The sequence below is a fragment of the Mandrillus leucophaeus genome, unplaced genomic scaffold, assembly GCF_000951045.1.
Source record: "Mandrillus leucophaeus isolate KB7577 unplaced genomic scaffold, Mleu.le_1.0 Scaffold516, whole genome shotgun sequence".
Taxonomy (NCBI): domain Eukaryota; kingdom Metazoa; phylum Chordata; class Mammalia; order Primates; family Cercopithecidae; genus Mandrillus; species Mandrillus leucophaeus.
The window spans coordinates 2,140,705-2,146,704 of record NW_012105542.1 but is presented as its reverse complement, the minus strand read 5'-3'; the positions used below and the strand labels follow the sequence as shown (position 1 = coordinate 2,146,704).

The 6,000-nt window shown below is 48.5% G+C and overlaps 1 protein-coding gene across 1 annotated transcript in view; it reads right to left on the bottom strand.

The window, feature by feature from the left end:
- The window catches only part of IFT52 (intraflagellar transport 52), a 69,678-nt gene extending 67,817 nt beyond the window's left edge, over positions 1-1,861 (bottom strand). The window contains exon 1 of the mRNA XM_011996483.1: positions 1,440-1,861. The gene's annotated coding sequence lies outside the window, so the exon portion shown is untranslated. The remainder of the gene's footprint in view (positions 1-1,439) is intronic.
- Positions 1,862-6,000: the final 4,139 nt, after the last annotated feature.

The following is a 6,000-nucleotide window of genomic DNA, read 5'->3' as shown; positions in this document are numbered from 1 at the left end:
GCTGGGACTACAGGCGCCCAACACGCCCGGCTAATTCGTGATGTAATATTTTAACATTTAAATTTTAGTCCATTTGGAAATTATTGTGGTGCTCAAAACGGGCTTCATTCCGTTTTTTTTTTTTCCTTCTTTTTCGAGGCATAGTCTCGCTCTGTTACCCAGGCTGGAGTGCAGTGGCGCAATCTCGGCTGGCTGCAACCTCTGCCTCCCGGGTTCAAGTGATTCTCCCGCCTCAGCCTCCCCAGTAGCTGGGATTACAGGCGCGCGCGATAGTAGAGACGGTCTTTCACCAGGTTGGCCAGGAGTCTGGAACTCCTGACCTCAAGTGATCCACTCGCTTTGGCCTCCCAAAGTGCTGAGATTACAGGTGTGAGACACCTCGCTCGACTGGTTCAATTTTCTAAATTACTAAAAAAGCTGCCTGACCCCAATTCACCTTTCTAATGCTGATTTGAAATTCAGTACCACCTTCCCTATATAATAAATCCCTATATATAACTGGCTCTTATTCTGAGTTCTAATATATTCTATCTGCCTGTAATGTAAGCTCCTGCTGAGTTCCAAACTTTCTTTTTTAAAAATTTATTTATTTTTTTTCAGAGATAGAGTTTCCCTTTGATGCCCATGCTGGTCTCTGACTCCTGGGCTCAAGGGATCCTCCCGCCTCAGTCTACCAAGTAGCCAGGACTACGGGCCCACACTGCTGCCCCCATCTTCTAAGTAGTTTAATTGCTATACCTTTATGTTATAATATCTAGTGGCTCTGGAGAGCTAATTTCCCTTATTACCATTAATTTTAGAATTTTCCTGGCTACTTTCACATATTTCTTCTTCTTTAAGCACTTTAACATCATTTTGTCCAGTTGAAAAACTGCCCCCTCCATGATCCCACTAATGTGACACATCTATTTTTTTTGTTCGGTTAGTTCAGCCCCTGGTGAGAGTAGCAGGTCTGCGTTCCTGCACTGTCAGACTTAGCTAGAAATGCATTTCCTTAATAATACTATAAGGCCTTTAAAACTGTAAAAATAACGAATATTTGGGTAACGCTGCACAACCATTCTCTCGCTTTCTCTTCAATAACATTACCAGTCAAATCAGTATTTCCCACATGAATACTGAGGGATCGCAGCCACGACAGAAGAGAGATTAAGACTTTACGATTCCTCTTCCGATGCTCTTTCATAGTCAGCGGAACGACTAAAAAAGCCGCATCACCCGAGGCCCTGCAGATGGGCGCCCAGCCAGAGCGCCAGGACCCCGGGCTACGTCCGCGCCCACAGTTTACTTCACCCCGGTGGACCCTGGATGTTCTATGACTGGCCCAGCGGCCTCGAAGAGTGTGTCGAGGCCCTCGCCAGCTCCCAGGCCGCCCCACCGCCCCAGCCGGCCCACCACTGTTGGAGCCCTTTACCTGACGCCCAGCGACCACCGGTCACCTGACGCCGCCCAGCATCCCGCGGCCAGGTATCCAAGGCCGCTTAGTAACCGGGGAGGAGCGGCGTTGCGCCGGGAGGCGTGGCCCAGGACGGAGCGCTAGCTCCGGCCGACGTGATGACGACAGCACGGAAGGCGCCTCTCCGTCGCAGGCGCCAGGGGTGTTGGGTAGGGAGGGTGGCTGGTGTGGGACTGTACCATTTGGTGCACGAGGGGCAAAGCCAAAAACAAGGAGAATTAACTTTTCACTAAAAATAAACCCATTTAATTTTGTTATTTAATATTAATTACGACTAAAGACTAATAACAACGGTAGGACCCAAGTGCCCAAACTTCGCTCCACCCACAGGGAGGAGAATAGTGAAGGCTTCCAGCGAGGGGGTTGGAGAATGCCCCAGCCTGGATTCCCGAGGCACAGGCGCAGAGCGGAGCCAGGCGAGGGCGGGGCCGGGCGGAGGGCTGGGCCGGACTATCAGGAACTACTTACCGGAAAAGGGTGAGCTGTTTTAGTGTTGAGAATGATAACACCGGGTAATTCTGCTTTATGAACTCCGCATCTTCGCTCGCCGTGGTGCTAGGCATGAGCGCCGGCGGTGAGCCCGCAGCCCTTTGGGCGAGGAGTTAGAACTTGAACAGATTGTACAAAAATGTGAAAACTATGAACTGTATTAGGGAGTCTGACGACAAAGCTCGTCAAAAAGGCGCCCCTGTTGGGCAGAGTTTTGAAGAAAGAGTGGTATTTATTAAGGCAAAGGCTGGGGAAGGGCGTTCCGGGCAGAAAGAACTGCTTGTGCAAAGAGCATCACCAAAACAGGTTGCCCTGCCATCGCCATTAAGGTGGGAAACCAGAAGCCTGCAACTACCAGCAGGCCACCCGACTACCCAGGAAAGCGCTCTGTGCCTGCCTTTAGAGGTGTGTGGATTTGTGAACAACGCTGCAGCAGCCTGGAAGACCCAAACTGAAGATTGCAGAGAGCTGTGACAGTTTTTATTTACATTTATGTTTGTCTTCGAGTTTAGGATATTAAAACACACAACTCTTGTTGCTTTTCACAGTTTCTGTCACTGGAAATTTTAAAAGTGGAGACGGGCCGGACGCAGCGGCTCTCTCCTGTAATCCCAGCACTTGGGAGGCCGAGGCAGGTGGATCTCTTGATCCCAGGAGTTCGAGACCAGCCTGGGCAACATGGCGAAACCCGGTATCTACTAAAAATACGAAAAATTAGCTGGGCGTGGTGGCGCGCGCCTGTAGTCCCAGCTGAGTGGGAGACTGAGGTGGGAGGATTGATTGATCCTAGGAGACTGAGGCTGCAGTGAGCCGGCATGGTGCCACCGCACTCTAGCCTAGGCAACACAGTGAATCCTTGTCTCAAAAAAAGAAAAAAAAAGTGGAGAAGGGGTGATATGTGAATTCTCTGTGTCAGATGAAGTGGCTCATGCCTGTAATCCTAGCACTTTGGGAGGCTAAATTGGGAGGACTGCTTGAGGCCAGGAGTTTGAGACCTGGGTAACAGTAACACCTTTTCTCTCCAATAATAATAGTAATAAGGAAGGAGACCACTACTGCTGCTGCCCTCCTCCCCTCACCTTGCCTAGTTCACAAGACAGGAGGAAAGAGAGGAAGAAACAAAAGTAAGATAAATAGCCAGACAACCTTGGCACTACCATCTGGCCCTAGGAGTTAAACAAAGTAATAATAACATCAACCCCTGACCTAAACTACTTATCTGTAAATTTCAGACACTGTAGGAAAAAAGCATTGTAAAACTTTCTGTTCTGTTAGCTGATGCATGTAGCCCCCCAGTCACATTTCCCACGCTTGCTTGATTTATCACGACCCTTTTCACGTGGACCCCTTAAAGTTGTAAGCCTTCAAAAAGGCCGGGTATTTCTTTCTCGGAGAGCTCGGCTCTTAAGACGCGAGTCTGCCGACGCTCCCGGCCGAATAAAAAACCTCTTCCTTCTTTCTTTCTTTCTTTATTTATTTTTTAAATTTTTATTTATTTATTTTTTTAAGATGGAGTCTCGCTCTGTCGCCCAGGCTGGAGTGCAGTGGCGCGATCTCCACTCACTGCAAGCTCCGCCTCCTGGGTTCACGCCATTCTCCTACCTCAGCCTCCCGTGTAGCTGGGACTACAGGCGCCCGCCACCGCGTCGGGCTGATTTTTGTGTTTTTAGTAGAGACGGGGTTTCACTGTGCTAGTCAGGATGGTCTCGATCTCCTGACCTCGTGATCCGCCCGTCTCGGCCTCCCAAAGTGCTGGGATTACAGGCGTGAGCCACCGCGCCCCGCGGTCTTCCTTCTTTAATCCGGTGTCTGAGGAGTTTTGTCTGTGGCTCATCCTGCTACAGTAATAATAAATAAAAAAAGAAAATTAGCCAGGCATGGTGGCAACCACATGTAGTCTTAGCTACTTGGGAGGCTGAGGTGGGAAGATCGCTGGAGCCCAGGAGTTCAGGCTGCGGTGAGCCATGATCACTGCACTGCACCCCAGCCTAGGCAACAGAGTGAGATGCTGTCTCTTTAGAAAAAAAAAAAAAAGAGAGTTCTGTTCTTGGGGATGCTGTATTTTGGTGCAAAATTGGGTGAATACAGTTTGCAGTTAGGGTAATAATGGAAATGAAGTATTCTCACTGAAAAGAGAGTAGGCCATCCCATTTGAAGGCTGGGACAAATCTTGGGATCTTTCTGCCTGATATGCAGTCTGTGTTTGCTACAGCACCTGCCCAGAGCATTTCTCCCACTGTTAGAGATTGTAGAAAGACTAAGAGTTTTGGCCAGGCGCAGTGGTTCACACCTGTAATCCCAGCATTTTGGGAGGCCAAGGCGGGTGGATCACTTGAGGTCAAGAATTCGAGACCAGCCTGGCCAACATGGTGAAACCCCATCTCTACAAAAAAAAAAAAAAAAAAAAAAATTAGCCGGGTGTGGTGGTGGGCGCCTGTAATCCCAGCTTCCCAGCTGCTTGGGAGACTGAGGCAGGAGAATCACTTGAACCCAGGAGGCAGAGGTTGCAGTGAGCTGAGATCGCACCATTGCACTCTAGCCTGGGCAACAAGAGTGTAACTCCGTCCCTGCTCCCCCGCCAAAAAAAAAAGGCAAGAGTAAGACTTTTAGAATCAGTAGTGACTGTCACCAAGTTCAGTTCCTTGCTGTGACTTGTACCAGCTGGGTGACCTTGGGCAGTTTTCATAATTTCTGAGCAAATGTATCCTATCTGTGAAGTCAATATATTTTTTTGTTGTTGTTGTTGCCGAGACAGAGTCTTGCTCTGCTGCCCAGGCCGGAGTGCAATGGCATGATCTCAGCTCACTGCAACCTCCGCTTCCTGGGTTCAAGCATTTCTCCTGCCTTAGCGTCCCAGGTAGCTGGGATTACAGGTGCCCGCCACCATGCCTGGCTGATTTTTGTATTCTTAGTAGAGACAGGGTTTCACCATTTTGGCTAGGCTGGTCTTGAACTCTTGACCTCGTGAATCGCCCACCTTGGCCTCCCAGAGTGCTGGGATTACAGGCGTGAGCCACCGCGCCTGGCCTGAAGTTACTAATTTCTAAATGCTGGCTTATAGTGAGGATCGTAGATAATGCATATACAACTTGGAATGTGCTCCATAAACATAGGTTGTAGCATGTTCCATTCAACAGTATAGTTTTTCTTCGTGTTTATTTTTTATCCTGATGAAAATAATTGTGCTTTTACAATCTCAGAACAGATAGAACCATTATGTGTTTCACCGTCCATAGCTGATTGCGTGCTTCTGACACTACTATTACGTTTCTGATCATTATACGCTTGTCTTTTGCTTTGGGAAGTTAGGGGGATTTTGACCTCTCCCTCATCTTGTCCCACATCTGTCAATTAACTGGCACTATCAAGATGGAAATCAGTACGTTTCTTTCAGTGTTCTTAGCACATGTGAAAGCTTAACATGAGCTCTTCCTGACCCAGTTTTGATCTCTAATAGCTCAGTGTCATTGGTGTTTTTTCTGTGGTCTCCCAGACTTGTCCCCCATGATTCCTGGGGTAGGGGGCTGGGTGGTCAAGACTTGAGGAAGAGAAAGAGTGGGATTGAATTAAGAGGAAAAGGCAATAAAATCACCAGCACACACTGATCCAAGAAAGTTCCTTCCCTTGTCTCCTAACCAAAAAGCTAATAAGGCCACTCAGGAGTATGAACCACACATTGTAAAAAACAAACATCTTTTCTTATTTATTTATTTATTTATTAATAAGACAGAGTCACACTCTGTCGCCCAGGTTGGAGTGCAGTGGCACGATCTCGGCTCACTGCAACCTCCGCCTCCCAGGTTCAAGTGATTCTTGTGTCTCCGCCTCCCGAGTAGCTGGGACTACCAGCATGTGCCACCACGCTCAGCTAATTTTTTGTATTTTTAGTAGAGACGGGGTTTCACCATATGGGCCAGGCTGGTCTACAAACTCCTGACCTCGGCCTCCCAAAGTGCTGGTATTATAGGCGTGAGCCACCGCGCCCAGCCAAAACGAACCACTTTTCCACTGAAGGAAGCACAGTCCATCCCACAAGTGTTCTGAATTTATGAGGT